At 40.9% G+C, this 14,297-nt stretch overlaps 1 long non-coding RNA gene across 1 annotated transcript in view; it reads right to left on the bottom strand.

Moving 5' to 3' along the window:
* Positions 1-14,297, bottom strand: part of LOC116754593 — a 54,890-nt gene that overhangs the window by 9,905 nt on the left and 30,688 nt on the right. The window contains exon 3 of the long non-coding RNA XR_004350083.1: positions 1,067-1,185. This is a non-coding gene — a long non-coding RNA (uncharacterized LOC116754593). The remainder of the gene's footprint in view (positions 1-1,066; positions 1,186-14,297) is intronic.

Genomic DNA, 14,297 nt, shown 5'->3' with positions numbered 1-14,297 from the left:
CTGTTTTCCTTAATTATTTGATATCACATTATCCCAGATTTTGCTGGTGGGAACCCTTTCAAGCAGGCTCTTGGGTCCTCTCTACATGCACTCGTCATTTTTTTAAGCACTTCCTTACGCTCTAGTATTCATTAAAAGATGTCTGAAAAAAAAAAATGAAAAAAAAAAAAAAAAAAGATGTCTGAGGCTCATCTTGTCCTTCCCAGGGGAGGGATTTTTGTATGTTTTGTTCATTGGTATCTCTAGTACTGAGAACCATGCCTGATCATAATAGGTGCTTAATAAATATACGTTGATTGTTCGAATAAGGTTCTGAATTAAAACCCTCTTCAGGTACTAAGACAGATAACTGGGCTGGACAAAACCTAAATGTTAAAGTTAAGATTTTGGTGGCCAAAAGCCTTTGAAAATGTTTAAACACTGTAACCTACTAATTCTATTTCTAGGAATCATTCCTAAAAGGAATAATCTGAAATTAATATAAAATGCGATTGCACAATGATATGAATATAGTATTATTTGCACAAGGAAAATATAGACACAATGTCCAGAACTGGGGGAATGGTTAGGTAAATCTATGCCACATTCGCATGCTGTCATATAAAGCAGCCATTAGAAGTTAGATTTCTGGAAATTTATTAACAATGTTATAAAATGCTTTTGCTCTGATATCAAGTGGAAAAGAAGTGTCCAAAACTGAATAAATAGTATACCTGAAACATATTAAAATACACATACAAGAAAAATCAGAAGAAAATATAGAAAAATTTTAGGAGGAATTGCCTCTGTGTGGTAGGATTATGTGTTTTTCTTCTTTTTACTTTCTTTTGCATTTCCAATTTTTCTACAATGTGCCTGCATTTCTTTTATAACCAGAAAATTTAATTTTTTGAGAAGCAAAAAAACATTAATGTGCCTAATGAGAACAAGCTAAGCGGTATCCCTCATGTTTGTTTTGTGCGCTACGTGTTTCAAAACCAGTCCCATGTTCTGAAAAGCACTTCTGACCAAACAAAATAGACGAGTGTAGAACAGTTTCAAGACATTATCAAATGAGATCCTTTACCTGGAACACTGCACCAGGCTTCTTCTATCTGTCAACATCTTGTCCGTCCTTCAAGGTGTCTTCCTTTGATTTCTTGCAAAAGCAGACCCTAAGACAAGGGCTTGGGTGCAGGTGTCTTCCTTGAAAGAGGAGAGTGATAAGGTGTGTGTTAATGAGCAGTTTACTACTGAGAGTAACCTGGGGCTCAGTTCCCAAGGGGGTCATCTGAGGAATTTTGAAAATGTGCCACAGAATTATTCCACCCAGGATGGAGAAGCTGGGGTATGGATTCCTTAGCTCCTATCTCTTGCTAGCTGAGGGTTGCCCCTGGGGGCACTAACTCTGACACTTGCAGGCTCCCCTGCAAGGAGACAGAGCAAACTTTGATGACCCTGGAAAAAGCCTCAAGCAGAGAAGCAGACAGTCCCTTGAGGTGAGAAGCTGGCAGACTGTCCCCCACAGCTGCTGGTGAGCTCAAGGTCCTGGTATGAACTGGGGTGAGGCATCAACAGCACCTGCTACAGTGTCCCGGTTCTGATTTATCCCGACACCAAAGAAGATTTCAAGTCTGTCATAAAAGCATCAATCTCTTCCTTCATCAGTACTTCCATAGCCCTTCTCTTTATGATGCCAGTACTTTCTGTGTGAGCTTAGGTACCTCTTTAGGCATCAGTTTCTTCATCTGTAAAATGGGGATGATAGTAGTTCCTGTGGTAGATTACAAAAATGTCTACTACGATTCTTTACTGCTCTGGCATCCATGCCCTTCACAGAATAACTCTGCAGCTCCTCTCTTTAAGAGGTGGAGCCTCTACCCCATTCCCTGAATCTAGGTTACCCTTGTAAATTTGCTTTGGCCAAGTGCAGATGAAGCAGAATTGACTGTGTGCCAGTTTCGAGATTCGTCCTCTAGAGGTTTGTGTGCTTCCACGTGCTTCTTGGAATCCTGCCTCTGCCATGAGAATAAGCAAGAGCTAGCCTGCTGGAGGAGGAGAGACAGAGTAAAATGGAAGCAAAGTGTCTCATCTGAGACCTTCTCAGACCAGCCAGCCCCCAGCCACCCAGATGCATGGGCGAACTCAGCCAAGGTGCCTCGGCCAACAGCCCGCTGCCCCAGAAGCGGAAGCTCCCAGCCAATGCTCAGACTTGTGAGCAAAAATAAATGTTGTTGCGTGCCACTGAGGTTTTATGGTTGTTACACAGCCTTATTATGGTAACAGATAACTGATACAGCACTGATTTCCCTAAGGATTAAAGATATATGTAAACACTGCCGGATTTTGCACAGGGCCAGGACCATGATACCTTTTCCTCAAATGTTAATTATTATTGTTATAAAACTATCGCACTATCACAGTGTGCCATGTTTTCAGATTATTTATATATATGTCAGTTTCTCTTACTAAACTAGGGGCTCCTGGATGATAGGAAACCAGATCCAATTCATCCCTGATGACATAGTTCCCTACACTCAGGAACCCATAATTTAGTAGGGGGACAGATGTGTGCAGAAAGTCGGCTGTGGGGACTAGAGGTAGCAAAAGTCCAAAAGTGCTGAACGCAGAGCGAGCACGGAGAAGATGCCAAATGATGATAAAATAAATAATGAAAACCAAGCATCCCCAACGTCAGGGCATTTTTACGCAAGGTGAGATTTGTAAGGACTGGGCCAGCCCTCACCTCCACCTCACAGAAGCACAGCCAAGGCAATGATGAGCTTATTTGTTGGTTTTACAGCTAAATATGGCTGCGGCTCATGCTTTCAACCTCTGTCTTCCTCCAGAGACCAACCATCACATGATGAAAAAACTAATTAGAGCAAGCATGTTGCCCAGAATAAGCAGCCTATTAAGGAAAGTTGAGTCGAATGCAAAAAGACATCTATTTTAAATATATTCTCAATAAGTATTTACTTGTGTGTGTGTGTGTTTCCCCCAACCTTTCTAAGGGAGTTTATTGTTTGAGAAAAGTCCTGGGAAAAAATAAGAATATTTTTACGATTTGACTCCTGGTCCCCAGAGAGCTCCTCTCTGGGGCTAGCAGGCCACATGGAGCCAAGTCCCAGCAGGAACATGCAGACAGCACACGCTGAGCCTGGAGAGCAGGTTAACACAGCCTCAGACAGATTCATCTTCATTGCATGTCCTCGACAGCCTCTCAACTTAGGTCAAGTCCATGGCGAGCCAAAGGATTTTATTAGAGGCAGGGAGAAGTGGTGGAGAGCACGTGGACTAACTCGGATTCCATTCCCAATTCCATGACCCACAAGCCCGGGGACCTTGACCTAGTTACTTAATTTCTGAGTCTCAATTCCCTCATCTGTAAAATAGGGATAATAAGAGTCACCTTGTTGGGTGGGTATGAAGAACAGAGAAGGCGCATGAAGTGTCTGGCTCTTCGTGGCAAGAGCTTGGGGGCAGGATAGCCTCATGGTTAAGCAGTTGGGCTGGAGAGCCAGATGGCCTGTGTTTATTCCAGCACTGCCACTTGCTAAGGGTCCTCAACCTCTCTGTGCATCAGATTATATAAAATTTGTAAAGTGGGGGAAATTACCGCTAGTTCTTAAGGTTGTCATGAGGATTAATTGAGTTTGAATATGTAAAGTCCTTAGAACAGTATCTGGTACATGGCAAGTGCTCAGTGTTAGCTACTATTGTTCTTCAAATCGAGTTATTAATAGAAATCTCTGATGACCAGAGACCTCCTAATCATTTCACTTTAGTCCAGATATCAGCTGCAATAAATACATTAGCTCCTACGCACAAATGGCAAGAGTGGATTTAAGCAAATCATAACTTAGTGAGTCACAATTCCAGTTTATAAGCAGAGAAACACAATTCAATTTTATAGGCAGCTGGGCTGCTAATTAAGAAGAAGCCCTTAATTACAGCACCTGATGTAGGAGATCTGTCTTGTGCTCACTCGCCTTATTTTGCCCACCTCTTCTCCCTCTATCTATCATTCATCTATTTCTCTGCATTTTATTTATTTCCCTGTCTCCTCAGAGGAGAGGGTAGGTCAGTTGTCTAGAGACCTAAATTCTAAAACTGCTCCCTGGCTCTGGAACTCACACAACTCTGCTTGAAGTAAGAACGGTGCTCAACTCACCAAGCTGGGGCTCTGAGGATAATGCAGGCAGATGTGAAGCAGCCACAGGAGTTTGGGGGAGCTGAGAAAATGGCCCATAGGGTTGACCCAAGGGAAATGAAAACCTATGTCCATATGAAAATCTGTATGCAGATATTTATAGTGCCTTGATTCATAATCACCCAAACCTGGAAACAACCCAAATGTCCTTTAACTGTGAATGGATAAACAAACCGTGGTACATGCACACAATTGAATACTGTTCAGCTATAACAAAGAACAAGCCACCGGTACAGGCACATCATGGGTGCATCTCAAATGCATTAGCTGAGTAAAAGGAGGCAGACTCAAAAGGCTACATAGTGTAATGTTTCATTAATACAACTTTCTGAAAAAGGCAAAACTATAGAGCCCGAAAACAGATCAGTGATTGCCGGGGCCTGGGGATGGGGGAGGGGAGTCAGCATCAAAAGGCCTTAGGGAATTTGGAGAAGGACTGGGAACGTTCTATACCTTGATTGTGGTGATTACACAGCACATGTGTTTGTCAAAACTCATAGAACTCTTCTTTGGAGAAATGTCTAAATGTTTAAATGGGTCTTCTGCCCGTTTTTGGATTGGGTTGTTTGTCTTTTGGTTACTGAGCTGCTTGTAAATTTTGGAGATTAATCCTTTGTTAGTTACTTCATTTGCAAATATTTTCTCCCATTCTGAGGGTTGTCTTGTTTATGGTTTCCTTTGCCGTGCAAAAGCTTTTAAGTTTCATTAGGTCCCATTTGTTTATTTTTGTTTTCATTTCCATTTCTCTAGGAGGTGGGTCAAAAAGGATCTTGCTGTGATTTATGTCATAGAGTGTTCTGCCTATGTTTTCCATTAAGAGTTTGATAGTTTCTGGCCTTACATTTAGGTCTTTAATCCATTCTGAGCTTATTTTTGTGTATGGTGTTAGGGAGTGTTCTAATCTCATACTTTTACATGTACCTGTCCAGTTTTCCCAGCACCACTTATTGAAGAGGCTGTCCTTTCTCCACTGTACACTCCTGCCTCCTTTATCAAAGATAAGGTGACCATATGTGTGTGGGTTTATCTCTGGCTTTCTATCCTGTTCCATTGATCTATATTTCTGTTTTTGTGCCAGTACCATACTGTCTTGATTACTGTAGCTTTGTAGTATAGTCTGAAGTCAGGGAGCCTGATTCCTCCAGCTCCGTTTTTCATTCTCAAGATTGCTTTGGCTATTCGGGGTCTTTTGTGTTTCCAAGATATACAGATTGCCAACAAACACATGAAAGAATGCTCAACATCATTAATCATTAGAGAAATGCAAATCAAAACTACAATGAGATATCATCTCACACCGGTCAGAATGGCCATCATCAAAAAATCTAGAAACAATAAATGCTGGAGAGGGTGTGGAGAAAAGGGAACACTCTTGCACTGCTGGTGGGAATGTGAATTGGTACAGCCACTATGGAGAACAGTATGGACGTTCCTTAAAAAACAACAAATAGAACTACCATACGACCCAGCAATCCCACTACTGGGCATATACCCTGAGAAAACCATAATTCCAAAAGAGTCATGTACCAAAATGTTCATTGCCACTCTATTTACAGTAGCCTGGAGATGGAAGCAACCTAAGTGTCCATCATCAGATGAATGGATAAAGAAGATGTGGCACATATATACAACGGAATATTACTCAGCCGTAAAAAGAAACGAAATTGAGTTATTTGTAGTGAGGTGGATGGACCTAGAGTCTGTCATACAGAGTGAAGTAAGTCAGAAAGAGAAAGACAAATACTGTATGCTAACACATATATATGGAATCTAAGAAAAAAAAATGTCATGAAGAACCTAGGGGTAAGACGGGAATAAAGACGCAGACCTACTAGAGAATGGACTTGAGGATATGGGGAGGGGGAAGGGTAAGCTGTGACGAAGTGAGAGAGTGGCATGGACATATCTACACTACCAAATGTAAAATAGATAGCTAGTGGAAAGCAGCCGCATAGCACAGGGAGATCAGCTCTGTGCTTTGTGACCACCTAGCAGGGTGGGATAGGGAGGGTGGGAGGGAGGGAGACACAAGAGGGAAGAGATATGGGAACATATGTATATGTATAGCTGATTCACTTTGTTATAAAGCAGAAACGAACACACCATTGTAAAGCAATTATACTCCAATAAAGATGTAAAAAAAAACCCAAAAAACTCATAGAACTCTACATCAGAATAGGTACATTTTCCCCGCATGTAAATTACACCTCAGTAAACCTAACTTTACATTTAAATGGTCCATTGGGACCATGAAGCAGCAGATTAAAGGACCTTGGCACTTTCCAACGTCAAACAAATAACTGCTATTTTTTCCTGCCTTATATTTTTATTTTATGCATTTCTTGACATCCTTGTTAGCCGTTGAAATACGCATTTTTGAAAGCAGGGGGCAATTAATCTATCAAATATAATAACTTTAGGATAAAAAAAGTCTTTTCCAAATTAAATTAGCCTTGCAGGAAGAATCAGATATGAATTCCATTGGGCAAAACATGTCAACAGCCACTACCCGTGTCAGATGATGCATAGGATGGGATGTGTGTGTTTCAGACTCTGGAGAAAAGGGGACAGCTTGTTTTGCCCAAATGATTTTTATCTGACCTCAATGCACAATGAACTCAGGGAAGCTGTTCCTACAAAATTAGGGCACAGTTGAATATAGACACGTGCCAGATGGGTAGTCCCAGAAGAACAGCTTTGTCCAAGTGAAAGAATGACAACGTAGATAATGATCCAAGAATTCACAGTTTGAGATCCCTCAAACTGCCCAGGATCTAGCGTTGCAGAACGAGACCTAGGTTTCACAGTTCATCACAAAGTATAAACGAGGGTGGATTGATTGTCGTGAGCTTTTTCCACTATTGAAGTGATTTTTGTCAGCTTAAAACACACTGCACTGATGAATCATTAGTGCCAGCTTTTCATAGAACATGAGAGTGCCAAAAAAACTATCAGTGGATAAAGGAGTAACCTGAGTCTGGGTGGGGCGGGGACCGGCACAGTGACAAGAGCCAATGAGTATTGAGTATTTGCTGAGCCGGGACCTACATGACCTGGTCTCGTCCCATCACGACCTCCAAGGAAGACGTTGCTATCACCACTTTACAGACAGGAGATGAGAGCTTAAAGAAGGTGAAGCCACTTGCTCTGAACCATTTTATATTTTCAAATGCAAATGTTCCGTGACTCCACAGTGAGTGGAAATGGTGATTTCTGAAGTAAATTCAGACAGAGGTGGGTTGAAGCAAGAGACAGAAAATAAAATCATAAAGAAGTGGGCAATAACGTGCTGGTAAGTGTTTAACAACTGGCTCTGGGGTAGGGAGGGCTGGGTTATAGCTACTCTACCATGGCCAAGTTGAAACTATCCATGTGAAATCAACCTGACAATTCAACAGTTAACCATCCTGAGAGTTGCTAGTGGGGAAATCTGGGGTGAAAAGTATCAGCTCAGAGAAAGCCTCAAGAAGACCCTGAGTGAACCGGAACGTGGGGATGGGAACAGCAGAATAGGAAAGAGACAGAAGGATGTGGAGGAAATAAAGCAAGACAGAATTCAGGGCACAGATCTGAGACCTGCTGAGGAAGATGGAGGTCCACTGGGTGTTTAAAGAAGCCAGAGAAGCCCCAAATCTGTCCATGGCCCTCTGCCCCATGGCCCCTGAGGTTAAGCTAGGGGGGGCACCGGGGAACTGAGCAGAAGCCTCTGTTTGAGGAAAGGCCAGGAACACAGTGACCCCTGGTCAGGGTTTATAGAAGGGATCTGTGGAACAGAAAATGGGCTGAGTTGCTGAGAAGAAGAAATGCTGATTTCCGGTGACCACATTATCAAACTTGCTCAGATGTCCGAGCATAAAGTAGCAACGATCATGAGTTCCTCTGATGGGCAATACCACGCATATCACACACTAGGCACTGCGCCACTTCTAAAGGAAAACTCCATCATTTCTTGCTGCTCATAGATCTTTTGTCTGAATACGTGATGCCAACAGTTCCTCCTATCATGTAGTTTCTGACTCTTGCTGATAGATTCTGACCTTACTTTTCATCCTCCCACTTGCAGCCTCACCATGCCCTTCAAACTTGATGGGCACATAGTCTTCCCCCCTACACACGGGGCTTCCTGTTGGAGTCTCCCCACATCCACACTCATGGCAGTTTTAAAACAATTCTGCAAAAAAAAAACAAACCAGAAAAAAACAATGCTGCAAAATCTTTGATACTCCTTCTTTCCAGAGGTGGGATCTGTGTCCCTGCCTCTTGAATCTGGGTAGGCTTGGACCAATAGAACAGGGTGGAAGGGCCGCTACATGGTTCTGAGACTGGGTCACAAACAGCCATGCAGCCCTGGGCTGCCTAGTAAGAAAACCAATTATGCTGAGGCCACCTTGAGAGAAAAACCACACATAGGCACTCCAGCGGACAGTCCCAGCTGAGCTGAGACTTTCATCTGACTCACCAAGCCACCAGACATGTGAGTAAAGCCGACCTGTACCCTCCTGGCCAGCCCAGCCTCCAGCCGAGTGTTGCCAAGTGATCTTACATGATGCCACATGGAGCATTGTTGCTGACCCCTGCCTAAATTCCTCACACACAAAATCATGAGATATAATAAAATGATTGCTATGTGTTCAGGATAGTTCGTTATAAGCAATGGATAACTAGAACACCACACTCCCAGGCTTTTCATGCTTCCCTCTTTGAAGAGCCTCTGGGCAAACAGTGCATCTAGTCCTAACCCCTGAACAGTTGAGAAGGTTCTTCGAATAGCACCATGAAATATTGCTTTACTTAATTCCATCATATGAACCAAGAACAATTTTAGTAGCCTAGATATGACATGAGTACGTGTGTGTAATAAAAAAGCACAGCTTTCAGCATAATCTTCCTTGAAAAATCAATCTCTGGACTTACGGACTATCAGATATTTCTAAAATGTCCTGATAAGATTTGTTTGCTACTTGTTTATTCACTTGTTTGTGAACTGGCGCTTATCAGAGAAGTAGAAGCAGCTTCCAAAGATTCATGGGCAATCTAAGCAAGAAAATTCTATCCATTTGTGTGACTTTTGTCCTCTTGAACTGGAGAAAAACATTCTTCAAATTGAGGAACAAAACATGTCTAACACAATTCACAAAAAAAAGGAAGAATAAATTGAGAATCACCCCCTTCAAACCTATGTCAGTCCAACTAAATAACTGATACATGAACACGTATCAAATTAGTTGCCCAATTAGTGTATAGTTTGCATTTTCTCATTCATTCCACAGTATTTATTGAGCACATAATACATACCAAGCACCATACTGGACTCCAGGAACGCAGAGATGAAGTTGAAAAAATAGCAGAACTAAGGAGCTTATAGTCTTGTGAAGGACACAAACACATAAACAATACCTTAATGTTGTGATGATAAATGCAAATGTTTGTTAAATTTTGATATTTCTGGAATTGAAATGTGTCTTTACAATCAATGCCAATCTTTACTTTCCTACAAGCTGCCGGGCAGAAGAGTGAATTGTCACCAGCTGGGGTAACACAAGTGAGAAGGCTCGAGCACAGGAGTATTTAGTGATGCACAGTGAGTATGTTACCCTTTTCTCACCTTTATTTGCATCGATGATAAAATTTTAACTAACTTTGGATTCCTAATTGTTGCTTAAGTGTCTTCCAAAAAATTATTTTATGATGAAGAATTAAAACAAACAAAATTGAACAAATTCCTCTCTTCAACAAGCAATGTGATTAAAGACAGTAGAAACAACCAAGTCTCTCAGTAATAGCTGATAGAACTTACAAACCTGGGAGAGGCAGGTGTAACCAATTCACACACCATGAAGGATTATCACTCAGGCTTTAGAAGTCTCTCTGTTCAAAGCTTCCTCTCACTTAAAGAGAAACCGTTTAACTTCCAGCAATACATCATTTAATTAAATGGCAGCCAAGACTGAGTTTAACCAAATAAGAAACAATGACAAACTTTGATAATCTTTAATATACTCCATACTTAATGATCTTAACTAAGAATGCTAAAGGGGTCACTATCACCAGCACAGATTACAAAATGATCATGATATAAACCGTGATGCCATGCAAACTGCAGGTGATGAGATGTGATTCAGAAGGACCCTTAGATTCTCATTATGTTGAAGACTTAAACTCTGTAATACTAAACAAAAAAAAGTAAAATGTAATTATCTGGATAAATTTGGCAGTTTAAAAAATGTAGATTGATGTAGATTAATAGTCTTTTAAAAAATGTATTACTAAATAAATATGCCATCTTAAAATCAATAGTGTCTTAAAATCAAGATATTATACCATCAAATGTGTTTATGATTATAATATATTGTCAAATGTGCTATGTAGTCTTAATTTAAAGTATTTTATCTGATTGTCCTCATTAGTATAATTATATTTATCAGAAAATGTGTCACACTTGTTGATTAGGAAGATAAGGTCACAGGTAAAAGGGTAAAGGACTATGGGACATGACAAAGGGAGTGGTAAATTTTATTTGAAACAGGAGATGAAGGAAAGTAATTGGCTTTCTGAAATGTTGATTTTTTTTTAAGTTTGTCTTTAAAGATAGGTACATTTTTGTCATAGGAGTAATGAGAGTTTAAATTAGAGGAAGATTATATTAATGAACAAAAATATTTGGCTTATTCAGGAAATTCTGAGTAGTTTAATGGCTAGAGTTTAGTCTTTATGAGGATGGAGACAGAGGAAGTACACTGGCTGGAGTGGCTGGGCCTTATGAAGGGTCTCACGTTTTATTCTATCCTGTACACACGAGGGGATCACAAAAAGATTTAAATAGGAAAGTCTCATGAGCAAATGTATTTGTTTAAAAAAAACCCGCAGGGCTTCCCTGGTGGAGCAGTGGTTGAGGGTCCGCCTGCCGATGCAGGGGACACGGGTTCGTGCCCCGGTCCGGGAAGATCCCACATGCTGCGGAGCACCTGGGCCCGTGAGCCATGGCCGCTAAGCCTGCGCGTCTGCAGCCTGTGCTCCGCAATGGGAGAGGCCACAATAGTGAGAGGCCCACGTACAGCAAAAAACCAAAAATCAAAAAAACTGCAATAGCTGTACAGAAAATGAATGGGAAGAGAATGAGGCTGGAGGAGGCAGGGGGGCCAATATTCCCCCAGGAGAGATGATAAGGGCCTCAACCAGGTAGGAGAGATGATAAGGGCCTCAACCAGGTAAGTGGCTCTACGTACAAATGGCTGAGGGAAGTGACTCCCCTGGGTCTCATCCTGTTGTATTCCCATATTCCTCACCATAATCTTGAGTTCTGTGTGCGGGGTCAGAGCAGACAGGAAGGGGAGATGTACCACTGGAGATAAAGAAGATAAAATAGAAAAAGTATATGAATCTAGAAATTTAGTCTTTGGAGAGAAAATTCCCCTTTTTAATTCATTTTGATTTCTTGTATGGGCAAAAGTTACCGGAAGTTGATAAGAATTTAGCTACTGAAGCCATTTCCTCAGGGATGGTATGGATGGTGAAGTGTCTTTTTTATTACACGATTGAGTTAAGCTGCAAAGGTCCAGTCATCCTCCTGCTATATTTTGCAATGGCAAAATAATTACTAAAGTTGTAAAAAAACTAAATGCGTTTACTATTGAAACATTACTATAAATGTATTAAAAATATATTTGGGGGGATTTCCCTGGTGGCACAGTGGTTAAGAATCTGCCTGCCAGTGCAGGGGACACAGGTTCAATTCCTGGTCCGGGAGGATCCCACATGCCACGGAGCAACTAAGCCCGTGTGCCACAACTACTGAACCCACGTGCCACAACTACTGAAGCCCACGCACCTAGAGCCCGTGCTCCACAGCAAGAGAAGCCACCGCAATGAGAAGGCTGCACACTGCAATGAAGAGTAGTCCCCACTCGCTGCACCTAGAGAAAGCCCGTGCGCAGCAACGAAGATCCAGTGCAGCCAAAAATAAATAAATAAAATAAATGTATAAAAAAATAAATTGTATACTAGTAGAGATGCCAGTAATTGTGTACATACCAACAATGAATATGTAGAAATCAAAATTAAGAATACAACATCACTTACAATTGCTCCCCAAAAGTGAAATATTTAGGTGTAATTTAGCAAAACATGTACAAGACTTGTATACTGAAAACTACAAAATTCTGATGAAAGAAATCAAAGACAATCTAAGTAAATATAGAGACCTTCCATATACATGGATTGGAAAACTCAGCATACTAAAGATGTGAATTCTCTTCAAACTGATATACAGCTTTTATGCAATTCCTAGCAATATTTTTTTGTAGATAGGCGAGATAATTCTAAAATTTATATAGAAAGGTAAAGAAAGTAGAACAGCTAAAAACCATTCTGAAAAAGAAAAAAATGGAAGGAATCACTCTACCTGATTTCAAGACTTATTGTAGAGCTACAGTAATCAAGGTTGTGCGATTTCGGGAGAGGGATCGACATATACATCAGTGGAACAATATAGAGAACCCAGAAATATCCCCACACAAGTACAGTCAAGTAATTTTTAATAAAGGGCAAGTGCAATCCAATAGAGGAAGGACTGTCTTTTTAGTAAATGGTGCTGGAGCAACTGGCTATCCATAGGCAATACAAAACAAAACAAAACAAAACAAAAAAACTCCTCAAAAACAAGAAATAAAACTTGACCTGAACTTCACACCTTATAAAAAAAATTAACTCAAAATGGATCATAGAGTTAAATGTAAAATGTAAAGCTATAGGGTCTCCCTGGGAGCGCAGTGGTTGAGAGTCCGCCTGCCGATGCAGGGGACATGGGTTCGTGCCCCGGTCCGGGAAGATCCCACATGCCGTGGAGCAGCTGGGCCCGTGAGCCATGGCCGCGGAGCCTGTGCTCCGCAACGGGAGAGGCCACGGCAGTGAGAGGCCCGCGTACCGCAAAAAAAAAAAAAAAAAAAAATGTAAAGCTGTAAAATTTTTAAAAGATAACATAGGAGAAAGTCTTCAGGACCTAGGACTTAGTGAAGAGTTCTTAGTCATAACACCAAAAGTACAATCCATAAAAGAAAAAAATGGATAAATTGGACTTCATCAAAATTAAAATTTTGCTCTGTGAAAGACCCTGTTAAGAGGATGAAAAGGCAAGCTATAGATGGGGAGAAAATATTTGCAAATCACATATTAGACAAAGGTCTCATTTCTAGAATATCCAAAGAACATTTAAAAGTCAACATTATGAAAACAAGCAATCCAATTAGAAAGCAGGCAAAAGACATGAAGAGACATTTTACCAAAAATGATATACAAGTGGCAAATAAGCACATGAGCAGATGTTCAGCATCATTAGGCATTAGGAAAATGCAAATTAATAGTACAATGAGATGTCACTACACACCTGTCAGACAGTTAAAATAAAAAATTATGACAATACTGCATTTGTTTACTAAAACTGCTGTAAGAAATACCACAGACTGGGTGGCTGAAGACAACAGCAATTTATTTCTCACAATTCTGGAGGCCAGGAGTTTAAGAGCCAACTGTTGGCAGGGTTGATTTCATTCTGAGGCCTTGTTCCTTGACTTGTAGATGGCCATATTCTCCCTGTGTTTTCACATGGTCTTTTCTCTGTATATGTTTAGTCCTAATCTCTTCTTATAAGGACACCAGTTGTATTGGATTAGGGTCCACACCAATGACCTTATTCAACCTTAATCACCTCTTTAAAGACCCTATCTCCAAATATACTCATATTCTGATGTACTGGGGGTTATGGCTACAACATATGAATTTAGGAAAGACATAATCCAGCCCATAACAAACACCAAATGCTAGAGAGGATGCAGAGAAACTGGACCACTCTTATATTGCTGGTGGGGATGTAAAATGGTACAGCCAATGTAACACAGCAATTGCACGCTGGGGCTTTTTTTTTTTTTTTAACATCTTTATTGGAGTATAATTGATTTACAATCGTGTGTTAGTTTCTGCTTTATAACAAAGTGAATCAGTTATACATATACATATGTTCCCATATCTCTTCCCTCTTGCGTCTCCCTCCCTCCCACCCTCCCTATCCGACCCCTCTAGGTGGTCACAAAGCACAGAGCTGATCTCCCTG

The sequence above is a fragment of the Phocoena sinus genome, chromosome 5, assembly GCF_008692025.1.
Source record: "Phocoena sinus isolate mPhoSin1 chromosome 5, mPhoSin1.pri, whole genome shotgun sequence".
Lineage (NCBI taxonomy): Eukaryota > Metazoa > Chordata > Mammalia > Artiodactyla > Phocoenidae > Phocoena > Phocoena sinus.
Note: the sequence above shows the minus strand (reverse complement) of the source record. Positions and strands in the feature narration are given on the sequence as shown.